The sequence below is a fragment of the Bemisia tabaci genome, chromosome 4 (assembly GCF_918797505.1).
Source record: "Bemisia tabaci chromosome 4, PGI_BMITA_v3".
NCBI classification, from domain to species: domain Eukaryota; kingdom Metazoa; phylum Arthropoda; class Insecta; order Hemiptera; family Aleyrodidae; genus Bemisia; species Bemisia tabaci.
The window spans coordinates 9441260-9463508 of NC_092796.1; the positions used below are offsets into that span (position 1 = coordinate 9441260).

Below are 22249 nucleotides of genomic sequence, written 5' to 3' on the forward strand. Positions count from 1 at the left end.
TTGTTACTCATACTAGTAATTAGGTCAAATTCATTAAAGGGCAGGGATGATTTACGCGAAAGATCGTATCTGATATTATTTGTTACATGTAAATGTTTATCAAGGGTTTCCATCTCCAGGAGAGAATTTTCAATTTAACCAGAGAGTATGAATATCACTTCTTGAATTTTTGCGGTAAAGTTCTCTTTTCTACTGCTTTCATAACAACACAGTGTTGCCAAATAATTCATAATTCAATTTAATATCAGGCGGAATGGGTGTGCCGATAGCTTGTCGTCAATTCCACTTAAAATAGGCGTAAGAGGGAGGACGGCTGACAAAATGGCAATCAATTACATGTACAGTGAGGTAACATATATTGTGGTGTTTAATTTCGTGTCTTGTCATGTGGTCCTCTGCTCATTAATGCGTTGATTTTAGGTTTGGACGTGCTCAATAAATGTGTATGCAATTTTGCAAAGAGAAAAAACTATGTTCATCACGCCCATATTAGTTGTGTTCCGTAAGAACTTTTGAATAATATAAATTACATCATATATTAGTTGTCTTTTCCCCACGATAATACTTTCACCACTGCATCGTAAAAAATTGTGTCATTTATCAATTTATCGACATTCCGCGAGATCTCTCTGAATGTCGGGACGTTAAAATTCCGGACGCAAACGAAAGAATCCCCAAAAAGACGAAATTACGTGGGCTGTGTGGGTGGATAGACGTATTCATTCATACAGTGCTATTTTTGTGTACTTGGTGGTTTTTATTCAGCCTGCGTTTGGAGTTTTATCTCCCGACAGTTTTATCTCCTCTAATTTAAGGGTGTACCTCAATTTCCTCGTGAGCCCTATCATACATTTAAACGCATGCTTTCTGGGGCTAATGTGGCAATCAAGATACGCCTTTGCGTCAGAAAAGCGGTGATTTAAAGCGATCGCGCGAAACGCCTAGCTCGACGATAAATATGTTACAGATGAGGCCCAATACGACGTTTTTACTTTTTACTACGTACGTTAGGATATCATCATTTAATGGTGAAAATACCACCATTATTGGTTATGTTTACTATTAATTAAGAGCTCAAATGGAACATCTATGTGTGGCGTGGCGTGTGATCGATATATATCGATATTTCCCCATTTGAAGCTATGGTAAAGAATCGATTATTAAGGTGTTCGTTGCGAACACCCTGATAATCGATCCTTTTCAACAGGTTTAAATGGAAGATCGACCGATATATCGCAAAGCACGCCAAGCCACCGCTACTGATGTGGCAATTTTATAACCACAGTTTTTCCTCGGTGCACTGATGCATAGTATTCTCTTGTGTGCAATAGAACCATTTTTGTACGAAAAGAGATTCAATGAGAAAGGCGAGTACGTATTTTTAAAAGGAGAGTGCCTTTTCAATTATATTTGATTGTTGAGCTCCAACCAGCAACAAATTGGTGACCCCGGCATGGGACGTGATACGCTATTTACACACGTGCTAAGGAAAAACACCGTAAGAGTATCCGAATATTGCCAAATTTCCTCTCAGAAGATATTTAATTTCAAAGAAAATTATGAATAATTGTCCTCGCAGTTTTTAGATTTCTTAGATCAAATTTCGAACAAAATCCTCTGTAAAATGGGAAGAAAAAATTTCACACTTTTTCCCGAAAATTCATGATCTGTCGAAGGAGATGTGGCAAGGCCTAATCGCTCATACGGCGTTCTTCCTTAGCACGGCAGTGCTGACCTGCGAGGAATGAACAAAACGAAAACTCCCGGTCACGAGAGCGTGAATTCGCGCTTTTGATTTTGACGTTCGTCTCGCAACTTTAATCCTACCATTCGCATTGTCTGTTGCTGCTCCAGGGTTGCCAGGTCTCGGTAAAATATTCGATATTCGTTAGGGAAAATCCTGATTTTTCGTGCAAATCTGGCAGCGTTCTCCGCGATAACGAGCGGAACCGTATGCGTTCCCACCGGTGCTCTGCCGTGGCTCGTAAGAAACGCCTACGTCCAATGGACGTGTACATTCGGATACGAGGTTTTTGCCGAGACCGGGAGTGGTACCCGGCCGACGGGACTGAAAAGATAACTTCGCTCGTGACCTCTTGAGTGAATCATCGCACCGAAACTGCTCGCTGTATAAAAATCCCGTCCTCAGCCCCAGCGTCTGAAAACAATCCGCGCTTTCGAGGGTTGAGTTCTGTACTGCCGTGCTAAGGAACGCCGTATGAGCCTTCAGGCGTTGCCAAGTTTCCTTCGATAAAAACTTATATCTCTAGGAAAATTGTGAATATTTTTTTCTAAAAATTGCAGACAATTTTGCACGCAATTTAATCTGAAACATCTGAAAATTTCAAAGGGAAATGTGCGCGGATGTCATCAAAAATACATGTTTTATCGAGGGAAATTTGGCAACTCTAGAATTTTCTTACGGCGTTCTTCCTCAGCACGGCAGTGTAATGCCTGCTCTTGAAGCACTTTCTGTTTCGTCCTCATTCACACGAGCAGGCTGAGCATAACTTTTGTCTTCCGCACGCGCTACTCGACCAGCTTGCGGAAATCCGATTTTCAATCGTGCAACTTTCGCGGATCTCTTCAGCTTCCCGTTAACGTCGTATAGAACGTTAACGTTGGATAGTTTGGAGAGGTGGCCTTATGGTGGGAGGGGAAAGTGAGATAACTCTAAGCATGAACGACTAAAATTTCAAAATCTTTGGCATAAAAATCGTCATATAATCAAATGTTTTAAAAAACAACTTTTCGAGAAGTACCAGAATAGGTCAAAGGTTGAAATATAAAAATTCAAGAAACTCACTAGTCAGAGAATTTTAACAGTCCGGAAGATTCAGAGGATTGTTATAATTCTCTGACTAGTGAGTTTCTTAAAATTTTATATTTTAATCGTCATATAATGTCGAACCAAGCAATAATGATGACAGCTTGCAACAAAGGTTGCAACCGAGGACACCAAGAAAACCACTGAAAATTTCATAAAAAATGGTTTAGTGGAAAACAGCGTAAGTAGGGCACTCAAGTTAATGCCCGTTTATAGACATACGGTAAGTGCGATTGAACCCGGATCGGAACTCGACCATTATTTGACCGAAAAGGACAATTTTGCAAAAGTTGAATGAGTTAAAGCGATTCCAACGAAAATTATCGTGAACGGAAGAAATATGTAGACGGAGAACAGGTAAGTATTACGATGGGGGAAGCTTGACGCATGCAGTTCTCAAAAGGAGGCTATTATTGAATAATCTAATCTACCATGGGGGCCATACATCGTCAGAATACACTGCAGCTTTTCACCCCAATTGACAAAAAACCAAACCGAACAATCCAAAACTTATTTTTTGCGATATTGCAGAGTGTCGTCCATCGAGACTGAACGTTTCGATTTTTCACCCAAACTTGAAAAAAATCGTTTTTTCCAGGGCTCCTTCCATCGTTACACTTGTGTACTTTATTGGATTGTGTAGAAGCAAAATTAGGTGTCACAAGATTTGACTCTCTCCATACTTTCTGCTGGAAGCTTACGACTAAGCACTTGAGTAAGTCAGAGACATCGCGGTTGCGTCGGTGTGAGAAAGTTGGTTTCGCGCGAAGCACTTCTTTTTCCGGCTCGGGTACCTGGCGCTTCGCTTCGGAAGTTCTCCGAAAACTTTTTCACGTCTCGGTTTTTTTTTACGTTTGTTTATTACCTTCTTGTCTATGCTGCAAGTTAGAGCACAGTGAGCATGGAATCAAATATAACCGACCACGTGAATGAGAGCTTCTGGTTCAAAACAAGCAAGATGCTCCACTGTAATTTTACCGCAGAGTGGTTTTGAGAGTCAATGGAAAATGCAGGTAAATTAAAGAGAGATTTACGGCAGTGCAATAAAACAATTTATTTTACAGGATTTTTTTTCATTTTTTTATTTAATTTATTTATTTATTTATTTATTTATTTTGGGGTATAGGATTTACGTAGTCGTAAAGAGAGGACTTTCTGTTCTCTCCCTGAAGTAAATTTGATTTTCTATTATTACGAATATAAATAGCCGTCCGCACTTAAAACCTCGCGCCTTAACATAAAAAAATAATCAATTGGGATTTTCGTACGACAGCTCGCGGAGTAGAGGTGAATTTCATCATAATTTTGCCGTTGAATACCGCCCGAAATGTAAAAGTAAACCGACATTTTTGCGGACTGAGGTTGGCAGGGAAATATGTAATTTTAATAAGCGATGAGATCATTTTAAAATTGTATTGGACTTTGGGGTTCAAATATCCTTCATTAAAAAGTATTTTCACACTCTTTACTTGCATAAAAAGCGACTGAATCGCTCGGACCTTATTTTTCCGTCGAAAACTCAAAACTCCGATTTTTTGACCAAACTCGATGGAACGCTTTCTGGAAAACATTCTCAGGACAGTCGCAGATGTAGAGTACCTGTATGGCGAGAGTATGTACAGATAGCTTCATGGTTAAGAACCTAAAGGGTAGCCAGTCTTCTACCACACACAATTTCACTGCCAATCTATAGATTCCAGTTCAAACCAAAATGGCCGAGAATGCTCGTAAATGAGCGTTTTTATGCAAAAATGAGTGAATTTATGCAAAAGCTATGTCTGATACGTTCTTTACAAACGACGGGTCGGAACAATTATAATAATAAATCATTCTGGATAATTTGAATTCATAAGCGGCTGGTCCTTAGGGACCTGAATTCATACGCGGGGGCCTGATGGATTTTCGGAGTTTCACGTCCGTCTACAATCTCACTCTACAGGTGCAATAGTTGCAAATACTTAAAACCAAAAGGGAAAAGATTGCTGAATATGATGATTAAAATGTAAAGAAAAAATTAAAGATTAACGAAAAGAAGGGCAGAAAAAAATACTTTAATGGGGACTATTGGGTACCTTCATGTATTTAGCTCGTCACGGTCATCAAGGAGGTCTCAGGAATTATAATCATAATTAAGTAATTGGCTCTTGTGGAGACTGAAAGAGCACAAGTTTGAAGGAGATGGGAAAGGCTAAAAAATCCATTTACTAGGAGAGGCTGAGTGTCTTCACATCCAAATATAATGAAGCTTTTTTCCAGTTAAGTAACATTGAATTCAGCAAGAGCATACTGCTATGCTAAGAAAAAACGCCATATGAGCATTCGGATGTTGCCAAATTGCCTGCCATAAAAAAATCATTATTGAGGAACTTTATGAATATTTTTCCTTGAAATTTTCGGACACTTTAGCTCAAATTACAAACAAAATCCTCCAAAAAAATTGAAAAAAAATATTCACAAATCTTCCCGAAAATGTGTGGTTTGTCGAGAGATATTTTGTAACGCCTGAATACTCACACGACGTTTTTCCTCAGCATGGCAGCATTGAACGATGCCGGAGATCAAAGAAAACTCCCGAGCCTTCGTCAAAGAGATCCGAAGTACAAGCTTTACTGATGCGGCGGTCTCTGGAGGGATGAAAAATCACCACTGAGCGAAGGCATGGCGTCTGTGGAAGCATTTCCGATTATTTCTTTTCACGTGCTCAGCTTCTTCCACTCAAGACCGGTGTAAGTTCGCCAGTCTAACGCCGACGACACTTTTTCAGAGTTCAATTAGTAATTCTGATGCGGTACGGACGAAAATATTTTGCGGACATTATGACGTGACGGACCGATTTTCTTCTTCCGTAATCCTTAATGTTTAAAATTGGACGTATTTTTGCCAAACGTAACTATGTGCACTTTGACATGAGCCCTGAGACCCATAGGAATGTATGGATAACAGGGCTCACGTCGAAACGCACATTCTACCGTTTGGCAGAGACACGTCCACTTAAATGACTGAGTGTAACAAAAACGCATCAAATCGCATTTTTGAGCAACATGAGTTGGGAATAGTGTCGGCTTCAACTAGAGTCTAAAATGTCTCCCATCAAATATTCAAAATTGAAGAAACATACTTCGAACGTGAAAATAGTCTTTGTCCGTGACATCGAGGTTTACGGAGGTATTAAACTTTAAAACTGTTTTTCTTGGTTCAAACTTGATGCGATTTGGAGCGATTTTGTGAAACTCCGTCCAGCTGAGCTTTTTTCTCAGTCTGTTTACGGAAATTAAAAATAAAAATTTTATGCTTTCACATGTACAGAAAATGAGCTAGAGCCACATTTGACTGCGAGTCAAAATTCCACTTGTAGGCATTGTTAGCGTACAAATACTTCTGACATCCTTTGAGCAACACCATATCACAAAGTGGTATCATTCAAAGAAATGAGAAGAAAAAGAGGAAAAATATTTAACAATCTACAAATCTAGAAATCTATCTACAAAGTTGAGGAGGCTTTGATGTTTTGACAGGAAATTTTTGATGATGAACTTTTAGATGAAACTAATCCTTTATAACTTCTTTTTCTCGAAAATGTTACTTAGTTCCACTCTGTTGCTCTCCCGAGCTTCACTGAAAAAACATAAGGTTTACGCACTGTAATTTGTTTCAAGTTGATGACCGCATAGTATTTTGCAGGTCGAATGACTACATGCTCAACCTACTGGACTGAGCTTCGATTAAGGAAACAAAAATGTTTTTGGGTATTTAATGACCAAAAAATTCATTCACAGAAAACCAATTATTTTGTAATAGAGAATTAAATAGTTTGGTTTTTGCAACCGAAGTTCAGTTGAACATTTGAATATGAAAACTATAATACGTGGTAATTAATATGAACGAACATTTCTAACAGATCACGAGGAGTTCAACTTTTAAACATCTGCATCATCCAAATCGACCGCGATCATTCCCCGGGAATTTTATCGGACTTAAATAAAGCAGTGCCTTCGATTTCAAAGTTATACACAAATGGAATTGTAAAATGATGATAATCGTATTTTGAAAAGTTTGATTGCTCTTCGATGTACATTCATTGATAGTATTGAGCTGTGAGCACCTACTAAATTTGATTTTAACGCGCGGCAATGTATGGATACGATGGTAAACCCAACCAATGACAACTTTAACTCCACCCAGAAGTTTTCAAACTGACTGTCCTGTAAAACCTTCCGAACTGTAGAGAATGAATGTCAATCGAAACTTTTGAAATATCTGGCCGCGAATATGAATCCGACTTTCAAACTGTTTGACGGGACAAATCCTCAAACTCGGCTTACATCAAGCAGGGAGTCATGCGTTAATCAAAACTTTCTCACGCTGATACAACCGGATAGTTTGCACACGCTGGCGACAAAATACGAAGATTTGCATATAAATCGTGTTTACTCGAGGACATGCAAATGAGTGAGCTGTTACTGCTTTTAATTTGCCACCTAGCATTTCATTTGCGAATAAACCTTGTGACACATATCTCTTTGGATGGCACTAGCGTCTTCCCTCATTGTCCCGGAAAGCGATTTACTTTTCCCGCGGACAATCGAAGAAAAGGGATATCAGGGTTTTCCTGCTGGAGTATATTTTTGGTCTCATTTTGTTAAGTTCTGCTAATATTAGTAATTTTTTAATTATAGCATCAAGTTTGTGAAATACTACAATTAAATACTGGAAATTTAGGTAGACATAATTGACCCCTATAAAAAGAAAATGAACTCACATACTTGAAAACTACTCTTTGTTTATTCAATATCATTTACAAGAAAGATTTATCACTAATTGGTATGTGGAATTTAGTTTTTCATTTCTAGCCACAGCAAGTTTCCTTAGGTCAACGCAATTCTTGAAAATTGGCAACACTGTTTTTCTTCTACTTTAATGACTCCGTAAAAAATATCGATTCAGGTAACGCAAGCTGGCTTACCGATAATCGATTGTTTTGAATACATTTAAATAAAGGAAAAATTGTGTTGCCAATTTTCAAAATCGCCACTGCCGTAGGATAGGGCTCATTATAATAATAAAAACAAAACAAAAAAAATTAAAAAAATAAATAAATAATAATTTCATCATTTCGGTTGTGAGCCTCTATCATAAAAATCAACAAGGAATATTCACCACAAAAGTGCTTTTCAAAATATCTCATAGAGATACTTTTAACACGCTTTCATTTAGAGCCCTTTACCTTGAAGGTGAGATATGGTTTCTAATTTAATTGGATTGGGTCGCTGGATGGCCTAGATAATTTAGGATAACTACACGTAATCCGAAAGTCTCTAAAAACAACAATAATGGACTGCGGCGTTGCTCAAAGAAGAAAAAAACATAACAATACTTGTTAAAGCTACATCTAAGCACATCTAAGAGTTAGGTATGGTCCATAAGTTCAAAGGAAGAGACTCAAATTAAATTTTGTCATGGGAACGGAGTTCCCCATGATATTAGAATCGTTCCGTTGCTTTCGCTATGGGATTCCCTATACCTCTGCGACCTTGAGCGTTTCGCCCAGTCTCCGATTTTTGGTTGATTTTCCGATGTATCAAAAACCGTTGTATTTTTTAGCCAATCATGTCTCTACGTCAAGTTGTGTTGATTGCTAAAATTCGCTTTCAGCGAGTTTTTTTCCACCTCGAGATGTTGTGTCTGACTGGTAAATCTGCGCAGAACCACGAAGTTCCGTTTTTAGGCAAATTCTTTTTTTTGGGAGGTTCTGATTGGTTATTTTTCGCCATCAGTTTTCTGTTCGTTGGTGCAAAAGATCGCCTACCTCGGTGTTCTTGAGAAGCCGCCATTATCCCACCTCAAATTTGAAAAATAGAAGTAAAGAAATAATAACCATCGTACAAGGTGGAAAATTGTTCTGGAGGACTCGTTACGGATAAAGAAGTCAAAATCAGAGCTCGATTGATTGATTTAATTCATGGATACGCAAATATTGCCTTAGCTCAACTGCCGCGATCGGAATGCGTGCTGGGATGGACCTCGAGACGCATTAAAACAGTGCGAACCATGGCTCCTACAGCAATACAGCAATGCGCTTCATATCATCCCAAAAGCAGTCTCTTGTGATAAGTCCCGCCCAATGCTTGAGTCTTTTGTATGCTATTTTTACCCTCGCTCACGTGGATCCGTCATAGCCTAGTTGACTAAACCGCCTCGTATTTTTGAGTAGGTGCGGACACCCGACGATCGGGTGTTCGATACCCGACGATGGGAACTACTTTTTAATGGTTGTATTGAATGTTTTAGACTAATCATCAAAAAATAATTAATAGTAGATGATAAATTTACGAACATTTTCTTGTGAGTTAATATGTTAAACAAAAATACTGGAATATACCTCCTTCATATAATCAACCACATGTTCCCCCAAATTAATGACGTTATTTTCTATTTTCAATAAAGTTAATTTGCATTCAACGTTCGTAAGTTAAGCAAAAAGTACCTATTGATACAAATAGAAAGACATGAAAATAGTATGTCTAACATTTCAGTTGTTTTTTTTTTTTTTTTTTTATTTATTTATTTTTTGTTTTTTTGTTTTTTCAATAAAACAAATTGACTGGGACTAGAATCATTGTGTCTCTGAAGACAAAAGCTAAGGTTTTTGATACAGAAATACTAATATATTCATCCTTCATATAATCAGGGAGATGTTGACCCAAATATTGATGTATATTTTCTCTGTTCGCCCAAATTAATGATGGTATTTTCTTTTTTCAATAAAATTAATTTACATTCCACGTTCTTAAAGCAATATTTTCTCCAAAATTCAGCAAAAAATAACAATTTATACCTACGCAAAAAGTAAATAAATAAATAAAGCAATGACATGAAAGTAGTATAGGTAGTACACATCTAACATTTCGGTTACATCTATTTGAATGAAAAAAATGGCAACTTAGGAAGCACATAGGTCACTTATCGACGGTGAGACTACCAAACCACGTATCTCGGTTTGCGACGTCGCAGACTTCCTGTCATAATTTATTTTTTAAATGAAAAGCTACTTAACGTCCAGTCTTGAAAATTTCCGTGATTTTTCCTCTTTGTGCGGAGAAAATTCTGTGAAAATTTCAAGGAATGATATTGATTTGGTCTACTTCAAAAAAATAAAATGTGAGCGGAGATTTTTAAACACCGCAAACGAGATACGTGGTTTGGTAGTTTCACCGTCGTTATGATGCGTATTCGGGCATATGCGTAGAGTAAAAATATCATACTTTACGCCGAAAAAACGAAACTGAAAGTTAAATGCGTTAACTTCCAAAAACCATACATAATCCAACGAAAATAAATAATTGGTAAATAACAGCTTTCTTGTATGCAAAGAAAAAAAATTAAAAATGTTAAAAAAGAGATGTCGACACAAAATTACATAGCCTCTTCAATTCTGAAGATACTACAAACGAACTGTACCTTAAAATTTTCATATCCCAGAAGCAAAAGTTCCCATGACGAATATTGCTATCGCTAGCGATTGCAAAAACCAACTTGTTATTTCTTCAAAACTTTTCTCAACAGACGATTGTCGTTTCACTCGGTTTTTTTCTGTTCTAGAGCGCTTCCCGGAAAAACTCAATCCTGCTAATTTTATCCCGATTCGCACGAACTCGCTGAGCTAAAGACTTCCTTCTTGGAAAATCCGAACCTCTTCAACAAATCCGGGAATAATAATAATGTGACAGCAGTAGTGTGTGTAATATTCTTGGTTTCTTGTTTCTCTGTAATCGAAATGTCTCTAATTCTCTTTTAGACGTGGTTCATTTGGTTCCAGCGATTCCTGTTTGAAGATACTTTAGGAATGCGGTCATGTCGGCAACTTAGAAAGAAATTCTATCTGCAGGGGCCCACGGTCAAGGCTATTTCAATCTCAATTTTTCGATTATGAAGGGCTTCCTGTGTACAAAATCATCCCAGACCCACTCCTAATACGACTTTCGACTAAAATTTCAACGCTAAATAGCCGGATTCTTTTTAAAAAGACCACATATAGACAAGTCAATCAGTTATTTCACTCAATGAGTTATTTCATTTTACGCTTAGTTTACATGCCGCAATCCAAATAATATAATGCACTCGGTATCAGATTGTATTTTTTGCACTCTATTCACACTCTCATTCATACCTTACAGACTACTTACAGACTAAATCTTGATGGGAGTTCAAAGGTATCCAACCTTTTCAATCTTTTCACTAATATTGTTCTATCTAAGAGGTTTACAGCCTCTTCATTGACATGTTTTTCAAGACGACATTCATATCTCTTCGTTGTCTCAGCAGTTACTTGTCTAACCGTAAACCTCCAATTCTCTCCTTATGTATTCGTTCCTTACGAACTATGGTACCTACTCCAATAATTTCTCGCAGAACCTTCGACTGAAATCTTTCTACCTTATTTTGTTTTTCTTTGACAATTTTGATCTTTTGCCTAACAACCAATACATTTTTTATACTTTTTATTTAATTTTTTCACCTTGATTCTAATATGATCTTCTATGAGAAAACCTCTTGGCATAAAACATTACATTCAGACTTTAGCATTCGTTTGAAATAAATTTTAACTCAACATTTTAAATTTCTTCAAACTTATTTCAACTCAAAATGTCATTTTAGGGTCTTCGTAACATTATTGTATTAAAATTACTCATCATTTTTCGTACGACTAGTGCAGCGCAAACAGCACTCAAAGTCATCACGTCAAGACTCTCCTCTCCGTATAACGCGGTCGGACCAATTTAAAACGCCTTCAAATGCGTATGATACTGTGCAACACACCGAAGTTTAAATAGTTGTATTCTTAGGTTGGAACCTAACTCGACTTGATTGATCTACCAAATGAAGCCTGTCACCTGATAACTGCTTCATTTTGAAGTACCTTCCCTATTTTATGCCTATTATTGCCTGTGGCAAAAATTTAAGTCCTAATTTATTAAAAAGAATGGCCTATTAATTATTGATGTGACCAACGAAAGAAGCTCACCCGAAGGAAAACTTGTTCTTGAAACATATGTGTAGTTTTTGGACGCACCTGTTATTTGACGCAGGGGTATCTTTGGACAAAAAACTCGAATATTTGGTCAAAGTTTCAAAATTTAAAGAAAAAAAATCGCTAATGTGGCCCAATGTGTCATTTCAGCTCCAAATTCGATCGATTTTTGTGAAATTTGGTATCAGGGGGTATTTTTGTGATGAGAAACTCGACTTTTTAATAAACCTTCAAAATTTTAAACTCCAAGATTGCGGATGTGACCAAAAATGCTAAATTGGCTTTTCCAAAAGTATCGAGATATGTATTTATTTTCTGTTATTTGCAAAATTAGTTTCCCCTAAGCAAATATAGACCTTGATATGGGCACGATCTTCAACACTGATGTGCTGAAACTGCTCAACGGTATTGTTGGGATATTGAAACCTCTGCCGGTGCGGTGTCTTATCTTTCCAAATGAAGACGTGCATGTCATAATAGACAACTAAACAAGATACAAAATTTAGTACCACAGCACGCGTTTTGTCTGGTTGTCAAGAAATCGAATTCAACTTGGATTCAGTAGCCAATTGACTTAATGTCAGTTTTCTTTAAGATTTCTTAAGAAATTCTTCAGTGTGCTGGATATTTCTTTTTCCTCAGAATTTACATACATAGCGCATGGGATTTGGAAAGATTTTTGTGGAATCCAACACTTGAATAGTGACGTTATACGACACATAATCTACATTTGCACTCATTTTATTTGAAAGTAGTTTTGACCTACTTAAATATAGGTATTCATTGAGAGAATAGTTCGGATTTACTAATCCTAATGAGATTATAAACACTAACATCAGATTTTCTAAAATTTCGACGAGGAAGTAGGTATATCTCATGTTCATTTTATTCTTACCCTGTCCCGTGATTCATTCCTTTGAAGAAAGGCCATTCAAACATTCCTCAGAAAAGAACGATTTTGCTCGGAAACTCGACAGCACAGTTTTCAGCTTACCCACTAGCGTCATAAATCGTGGGTGAATTTTTTTTTTTGCTCAGGCGAAACTGCTGAAATTATTTACGATGTTTTTGACTGATAAACTTTTCTTAAACGGGCGCTGTACTCCCGTCCCGTAAACAGCACCGCGTCCGGTGTTGCCAAGTCGAGTGAGCTAAGCCACTAGGGAGACTCAGCTGCCTTGTTCAAAGCCGTCACGAAGATATTTCAGTCGTCTGTTTCATGTATTTATTTTATTTTTTATAATTTTATTTATTTAATTTTTTACTGTATGAGCTCTATATTTTAACGCCTAAAATTTTACTTTTTGGTAATAAATATATACAGACTTCCCTTTTATCGTTTCCCAAGAAGCACTAAAATGAAAAATTGGTCTCATTACGACGAAGAAAACCGTCTATTTGCCACTTCCCCACTAAGTTAAGGTAAATACTCTTTGCGCCAAGGAAGTAACTGGTTGCGCAACGGTAGATTCTAGTCGCGGGAAGAAAAGTTCTGTTATCGTAGAACAAATTTTCTGATTATCCCAACTGAAACAAATCAGCGCGAGGAGGAAACTTTCGTTTTCAGAATTAAAATTTTACTTAGCGCAGAGTTGCTCTTTGAATTAACGAAAATACTCCTCAGCACCAATGGCAAGTGAATATTGGGACTCTCTTTTGCAGTTCCGGCAGTTTTTCTTACTTTAAACGATTTCCACCTCATTATTTTACACAAGGCGATCCATTTTTACACGATTTTAAGGTCTTTAAACTACCGATAGTTTCCCAATTAAAAAATAAAGTATAACAGAACGTCTGCAACGTCGCAAACCAAGAAACATGGTGTGATCACTGTTAGGTTGAAGGACATTTCGACAACGATTTTTTGTCCGCACACCGCACGCTTCTAGTAGTTTATGTCCACGCGTTTTTTCGGCACGGGAGCTCGTGCTGTAGTACCTTGATTTACTGCGAGGAAAGCTCCGTACTCTCGAAGGACGCCCATCATTCTTAAAATTTTGGAGCGCCTTCAATTTCGTTTGATACTTTGCAACACCTCTGTTGTGGAATAGTTGCTTGAGGCGCCGTGGCACGCTGCGGAGCGGCGGGCGGCTGGCCAACTCCCAACGCGCATTGGCGCCTACAAACCTAAGGGGATACTCCAAACGTTGCACAATGCGTGAAGTATCCCCTTAGGTTTGTAGGTGTTAGTGCGCGTTCTGAGGTAGCACTAGCACACCGCCCCGCTCAGTGTAGGCTCTAATATTTAAAATCGCGGAGGCGTTTTACAGCTCTTGATTTTGAAATTTTTCTACACTCTGTATGGATTTTTCTCATTTAAATTGATGAAAAAAAATATGTATTTAAGGAAAATATAAAATGTGTCTTGTAAATATTAAGGTAGTTCCTTGTCAAATTTAATGACCCCCAAAGTTTTTTTAATTATTTCTTTTATATTTTGTGCTTTTACTGTGCTGCAGCGTGTGTACGCGCAACCAAACGCTTAAAATTGGACGTATTTGACTCTAAAAGATCGATGTACATACGGGTTAAAACTAATGATTGCAAGATTCTTGGTTTTCCCCCATTTTTATTCATTTTTGTATGTTTCTTTCAACACAAATCTTATTTTCCGCTTGGACGTAAACTACTGGACAAAACAGGTGCGCGGACAAAAAATCGTTGACAGAATGTCCTGAAACCCACCGTTAATATGTACTCCTTAAAATGAGTCTCAGGGTCCATAATATTCCGTACGTTCCAAAGCTTACGTGAAAATTGAACTTTACGTCAAGGAGCGATAATTCGTGCATGACACTTTTATTCAGTCGGACTTGGTGCCTCTCAATATGTCCCTCGGGAGATCCCACTTTTTCCTGGGAACTCTAAAAGACGCCACGATATTTACACTTCGCGAAAAGCAGCAAACCTGTTTTTATCTCGAGCCGCCATCAAAAGAACAATCCGTGGATCCAAAATCGGTGCTTTTGTTGGCACCAACGCCGAGCTATCTCTTCCACTAAAAAGCTAAATAAGACCGAGTCCACGCCAGCGGGCACCGAGGTATCAGACACGGCTGCCAAGCTACGAAAAAGAGCAGTAACTCCACTCCGAGATGAACCCCAAAGTACATAACAGCACGTGCAAACTGCGTTCCACGTCAGGTGGATTCGTTGCTCTTTTTCACGACAAACGCGGAGGGATTCGAGAAAAGCGTAACTCAACCGGGAGTCCCGCGTGCGGAACTCTCGAAGACGTGTCGGTGCCACTTCTGAATGCGGGGATCACACGCGGAAATAAAAGGAAGACGCGACACTCTGCGTTTTTCCCAAGCATATTTATCACCGACACTCAATACGTGACTTAGAGGCGTCTTTTGTCGGGGAGTTAAGTTCCCAATTTGACATGATAATGTTTTCAGCGCGTGGCGCGGTCGTAAAACCGCCGAGATCTGGGTCAGAGGCGTGGCGTGCATTGCGATATATCGATTGTTATGCCGTTTAAACCCATGGAAAAGGATCGATTAACAGGGTGTCAGCAGCGAACACCTTAATAATCGATTCTATACCATAGGTTTAAATGGCACAACACTCGATACATCGCAATTCGCGCCACGCCACTGATATGGGTTGCACGCCCGGGCCCGACAAAAGCGCAAATAAAGACACCGGGGATCGATGGCGCGGCGGGAAAGAGTGATGGAACCGACTCGGGAGAAGAGTGTTTGCGCGGGCAGGCCCGTGCGAGTGTTTTGTTTACACGTTTGGGACGACAGAGCATAAGCGGGCGCCGAAAGGGATACCAGCCCGAGTCAATAAGGTCCCCGTCGATTCCTCCGAAGGGACATCATACCCGTATATCCTGTGAAATTGATTTCCTTTCGGTTTGACGTCATGGGATCAGACTTAGATGAAGGCGGATTTGCATGGAGAGTTTAGAAAAAAAATACGGGTGTAATACTGCCGTGCCAAGGAAAAACACCGTATGAACCTTCAGGTTTTGCCACATTTCTTTTGGTAAATCACGAATTTTCGGGAAAATTTGTCGATACACCAGACAAGGTAAGAACTTCAGCATTCTGATACATGATTCTTAACCAAAATTTCACGTAGAACATGATGCGTACAACGAAAATTACCGAAATCAACCCCTTACGAAGATATTTAATGATTCTTGATGCGTGAATTCAAACCACCCGCTCATGAAAACTCAATGCTCTTCGTGTTTCACATCGCGCGCTAAACGTTTATCATGACAGTTTCTGCGATATAAAAATCTGGCAACCTCAATCTTGACGCTTTGGCTCAGCTATAGCAAATTGCTTATAGTTCGGAAAATACATGGTAGGAAATGAACATTGCTCGATAGAGAAGATTGCTGGAACCGTTGTGATGCGCGATTTGACTTACGTAGAGCTTTGAGTTTCTTGTGAGCGGGCAGCTCAAATTCCTTGTGACCAATGTGAAATAAATATGTTAGTATCTTCGTTATAGCAGTTGGTTTCCGTCATTTTCTTTGCGCGAATTGTGTTTTGCGTGAACTTCTGGTTAAGAAACATGTATCAGAATCCTTTAATTCGTACCTTGTCAAGTGGTCCATTTTCCTACAATTTTTCAGACGATTTTGTTCGCAATTTCACCTCAAGTTCCTGAAAAATTCAAAGACAAATAGTCATAATTTTCTTCAACAATAAACATTTTATCGAGAGAAATTTGGCATCTCTCGGATGTTCACACGGCGTTTTTCCTTAGCACGGCAGAATAGCTCAAGATTGTTAGCGCATAGTCGATGGCAGAGCGGAAGCAGGCAGGCATCAAGAGAGATGGTTTGACGTTATTACGGATCAGATTTGGATGGAAGTAAGCAAACAGGAAAAAAGACCTGGGTACACCACTGATTTTTTTCTGAGAGGACGCAAGAGAAAAAGGGATAGTCGGGAGTAAACAAAATTGGAGAGTTCCACGCCAAGTCGCGCCGATTAAGGCGGAAACAGAGAGCACGAGGCAAAAACTACTATAGACTCCATTGAATCCTCCTTTAGAGAGGTCCATTAGGCTAGATGAATTTTTCCGCTTGTGTATCGTTAACCCAAACCTACCTACCTAGAAGAACTTAGAGGAATGAAATTAAAGCTTTTAACTTCTGAAAGCTACCGTCTGAGGTCTGTCTATGGACTCAGTAACTCACTCAAAAAAAGTATGGGAAGAGTGACTTACCGGCCGAGTTATGGATCATGGAGCCATAAAATGTAGTTCGTGGAGCCATGCTTATAGGTTCACGACCAATAAAGTATGGCTTAGAAAGCCATACCGTAGACGGTAAGTCACTTTGGTTAGAAATTATGGATCTCCGAGCCATTTTTTATAGGTCTCAGAGTCGTACCTTTGTTTGAGTATAGTTCATTAGTTACTTTTAGTGTATTTAAGAAAACACTCATATACCCGGAAGAGTAAAACTCGAGTTCTCTTATAACTGCTGTTACAATGCAAGTGACTTGGCTATTTTCTGCAATATTCAGTCCAAACTACTCCTTCCTGTGGAATTATATAGACCTCTCCTTTCATACAATACTTTCTCCACAACAAATGAGTAAATTTTACACGATTGCGGTTCATACTCACTGATATGTTTGCGGGCGGTCTAGACTCCATTTTCTTCCATGGAAACCATTTTCTTGACGTTATCTCTTAAATCAGGCTCATTATAAAGGCATCTGCAACAAATGTAAACACGTGTTCACAATAAACAAGAAAGTCTCCACCTTTGAAATTTTCAGAATCATGCACAGAAAAAATATATCTTCTATACATATTCTATTACGCGGGGTGTACAGAAAAAAATACAGTAAGTTGGAATTTTTTAGGCAACGTGCGTTCAAAATCAGCATAAAGCTGAGGATATCAATACAATCTAACCTAACCTAACTTAACCTAATCTAACCCAACCTAACCTAACCTAACCTAAACTAACCTAAAACAACCTAACTTTACGACCCGTGCGTCTATCGCAATCAGTTTGTGTACACCGGAAAAAAAAACACTTTGCATCTAGAGTCCAGACTCTTAAAAACATTTTCAAGAAAAAAAACTCTTGATGCAATCGGATTTTTGCTGGAATCAAAACAAAATCCGCTTGAATTAAGAGGCTTGGTTCTTGATTTGAGCTATATTCTGATTGAATCAAGAGTACTTTTTCATGTCGATGTTTTTAAGAGTCTGAACTCTAGATCCAATGTGTTTTTTTTCCAGTGTAAAAAAAAAAAAAAAAAAAAAAAAAAAAAAAAAAAAAAAAAAAAAAAAAAAAAAAAAAAGGTTCAAAGACTGAAGCTATCGAAGAGAGAGAGAGCAAAATAAAAAGCGTTGATTAGGAATGATGCTCAAAGCTGTGACGTCACGGCTGCGCTCGCCGTCGCGCGTCATCGGTAGTCCTCCAGCGCTGGTTATTAAGGATTGTTTGCTGTCCCTCGGCTTGTTTGTCAACTTGTTTTTCCCGACGTCCCACTTCCGAAGCCGTTTATTTTTTCCCCGACATCAAATCACCGCTTTCGAGAGCGGTAACGAGCGGGGAAGCTCTGTTTATGACGCTTACGTCACATTCGCACGCCCGACGGAGCCATAAAAGCTCATTAGTTTGAGCCCTGATTGAGCCGGCCCGAGACGGAAGAGGATTGAAAGTTGTCAAAACTGGGGAATCCTCGACCGCCCTGGTAGGAACTTGCAAGGTCGAGAGAGTCCTTACGATACTGCCATGGTAAGGAAAAACGACGTATGAGCCTCCATACGTTGTCATATCTCCTTCAATGAAAAATAAATTTACCGTGAAAATTGTGAATATTTTTCCTCCAAATTTTCATACGATTTTGATCGCAATTTAATCTAAAAGATCTGAAAATTTCAAGGAAAAATATTCATAACTTTTGCCAAAAATGAGCAATTTATTCGTGGAAATTTGGCAACTTTTGAATGTTCATACGGCGTTCTTCTTTAAGACGGCAGGTTAGCTTAGTCTTAGGGGTCGTCCATAAATTACATTACGCTCTGAGAGTGGGGGAAGTCGGCTCAAAAATTATAATTCAAAGGCTGAGATGGAAAATGGCTTCTCATATTCTGGAGCATAAACGAGCCAATTTGGTCCTGAAGGGGACTAGGAGAGTTTCGGATCCGTAGGAATCAAAATGTGTCAAAATTAAAATAATTTATCGTATTCCAAAGAGCATGTCAACGGTGAAACTCCCAAACCCTTAATTTTCGACGTTGCAAACTTCCTTTAATACTTTAGTTTTTAAATAAAGAACTACTCAACTTCAAATCTTAAAAACTTCCTTGATTTTTTCCTTTGAAGTGAGGCAAATTCTGGAAAAACTTCAAGAAATGGTGTCCATTTGTTCTTCTCTCAAAAAATAAAACAGGGTCGGAGATTTTTAGACGTCGCAAACGAGATACGTATGGAAGTTTCAATGTTGATATGTTTCAAGCTTATGTTTTTCAAAATATTAGGATTATAGCCAATATACGGTGATGATACATAATTTAAATTTAATACTCCCATTGGGTTATAGCAAATGCAAAAGTCTTTCGTTATGACCAAATGTGAGTAGTAAATTTAAATTTTGTATGATCACAGTGTATTGGCTCTCATCCTGATATTTTCAATACGTATTGCTACAGTCCAACATGTTTCAATATGTTTTCAGATTTGGCGGAAGGAAAGAAGTTGGGCTGAAAACTCAAAACTTGAAGCTTCCGAAAATATAAAGCTCTCATCTGTTAGGAGGTATGAGCAAGCCAATTCGGTCATGATGAGGCCAGGAGAGCGTTGGGTTGAATAATTAAAATGCATTTGGATTAAAAAAAATTATTGTATTAGAGATAATACGTTTTCGGTCGATTTGTTTATGTATGGGGAGTAGGGGGAAAGTTTGGTCAAAAAATTGAAAGTAGTGTTTTTGAGAGAAATTGCGCACTTTTTTTATTTTGAAATAAAATATACAAGCCGATGAAAAAAATATGCAAGCCGTTTGTTCTCATAGAGAATCAAGAGGAGGGGAGGAAAGAGTTTTCGACATCAACTTTTTGTTTAAAAAAATAAGTTGTAAGCCAACTTGTTCATTTTGTTGCGGGCGATCATTTGCGATATAAAATATTCTCATTCTAATATCGACTTATCTTTCCGCGGAGTTAGAAACAGTAATAGCCGCAGCGTACACGTTTAAAGGGGAAAACCACCGGATATGATTGGATTACAAACTTCCGGAGTTCAGAGAACTTCGGATCCATCGTTGAGATAACTACCGGAAATTGATTAGATTGAAAACCTCCGGAACTGGATGACTTTTGAGTTACGATAAAAGGGGTACGGAACCGTGTTGGATAAAGGAGTCTCCGCTCTTCGCTCCTTTGCAAATTAGCATTGGGAGTAGGCAGCGCTCCACGGAAAATAAGAACAATCAAGTTCAGTCTTATAATCTGCTTTTTTAATAATATCTTGCACAAAAGGATTATATTTTTACCCTTATTTAACACCGGAGTCAAATTTTCTTAAACCCGATTATTGTCAGTTACCTTTTTTAAGCGCTCAGCAGATAGGCAGCCGCCTCTTGTTTTCGTGTTGTCATTAGAGTTCTTCTTTTGTAGAGCGCTCAAACGGTTGATTGGCTCACCAACTCAACAAAACATGGCCGATGAGACCTAACCGGAATATAGACAATCTAATTCGGACGCATTGTTAGCTAGTTATCACCAAAATCCGGTTTCTAATCTGACAGACCTCGTAAGTTATTTTTCAGCTGCAACTTCATTCTGCCGTCCTCAGTGAATACGCCGTAACTCCATTCTAGATGTTTTCAGCTTTTTACCTAAAAAATTTCTCAATTCCGAAAAACTAACGACCATTTATCCTTCTCAGTTCTAAAATAACTATAGCATACCACTGAGAATTCAAATTCACGAAATGAAGCATCTCAATGATCAGGTTTTCTTGTAATAGTACAGTATAAGTGGAAGAAAAATACAAAGTGTTGATTGGAATCACGGGGTTTTTACTATAGACGGCAGTATTGGTATGCAACGTTTTGTGAAAGAAATGTACAGTTGGAAATTTGTAGTCTTATGTAGAGAGACTCAACCGACTCAACGTAATCGTTGTACACGAACTTCCTCTGGATTCGGACATGAGTTGTGGGAATAAAGAGAGCATCATGCAACACCTGCGATGAAAGCAGATTGGACTCCACAGGGTGAGAGGTGACTTCACGTGGAAAGTTATGGATGGCACGGAATTTTCCGCAGGAGAGAAACGGCGGTTGGAAAATTAACACATAATTTTTTTTTCGCCGGGCTCTACGCGAGGTGACAGCTACATGTGGTCGTGGTCAACCACTGCAGTCTATCTACTGCAATTCATTTGTCGCCACTCAACGCTACGTGCACCAACCTCCTTCCACCACTCTCTTCTCGAGAAATCGCAACCAAAATAAATATACGTCTTAAACTATTGGTTAAGTCGGGTATATTTTCAAACGTTTAATCAGATAGTCAAATTCAGAGGACCAACTTTACGCATGCTGAGGAAAAACGCCGTAAGAGCCATCAGACGTTGCCATATCTCCTTCAATAAAACACAAATTTTTCGTATAATCTGTGAATATTCTTCTTCCAAATATTCACAGAATTTCATTTGCGATTTGATCTAAATTATTTAAAAATGTCAAGGAAAAACACTCATATCAGCCCTCAAAAGTTCATATTTTATCGCTGGAAATTTGATTTTGAATGCTCATACGGCGTTGTTTCTCAGCACGGCAGAACTCAGTTTTGCTTGTTTTTTTCACGTTGCTGCAATATACCACTGATTTTTATTGTTTTTATGAAGAATTGAACAACATAATACCTTAATACATCCTATTAATTTCTCGTTGATAATGCAAAATAAACCCTGGTAAAAATTGGCGATAAGAGCTGCGACTCAAAATACCATAGGAATTCTTATAGCCGGCTAAAGAAGGCTACAGAAAATCATATAGCTGGCTGTAGAATGCGGAGAAAATCATGCGGTCGGGCTATACGAAGCGATAAAAAATTATTCAGCTGGGCTATAGTTCCTATCGCCGGGCTTTACACTTTATCGCCTGGCTGTTGCTTTTTCGCCATCGATTATGGAAAGGCTATAAGAAATTGTGTAGAAATTCGTGTGCTTTGGAAATCATTAAGTTTGATACGGAACCACCTTAATATTTACAAAACACACATAATATTTTCCTTTAATACATATTTTTTTCATCAATTAAAATGAGAATAATCCATAAAGAGTGTGCAAACATTTCAAAATCATGAGTTAAAAATCGCTGACTCCGCCAGATTAAATATTAGAGCGTAACACAAAGCGGAGCGGCGACGCACTGGCGCCTACAAACCTAA

General features: G+C 38.4%; 1 protein-coding gene across 1 annotated transcript in view; it reads right to left on the reverse strand.

Annotated features, from left to right (window-relative positions):
* Positions 1 to 22249, reverse strand: part of LOC109032891 (limbic system-associated membrane protein) — a gene marked incomplete in the record, with an annotated part of 401446 nt that overhangs the window by 151309 nt on the left and 227888 nt on the right. Inside the window, 1 exon segment of the mRNA XM_072299275.1 lies at positions 17456 to 17547.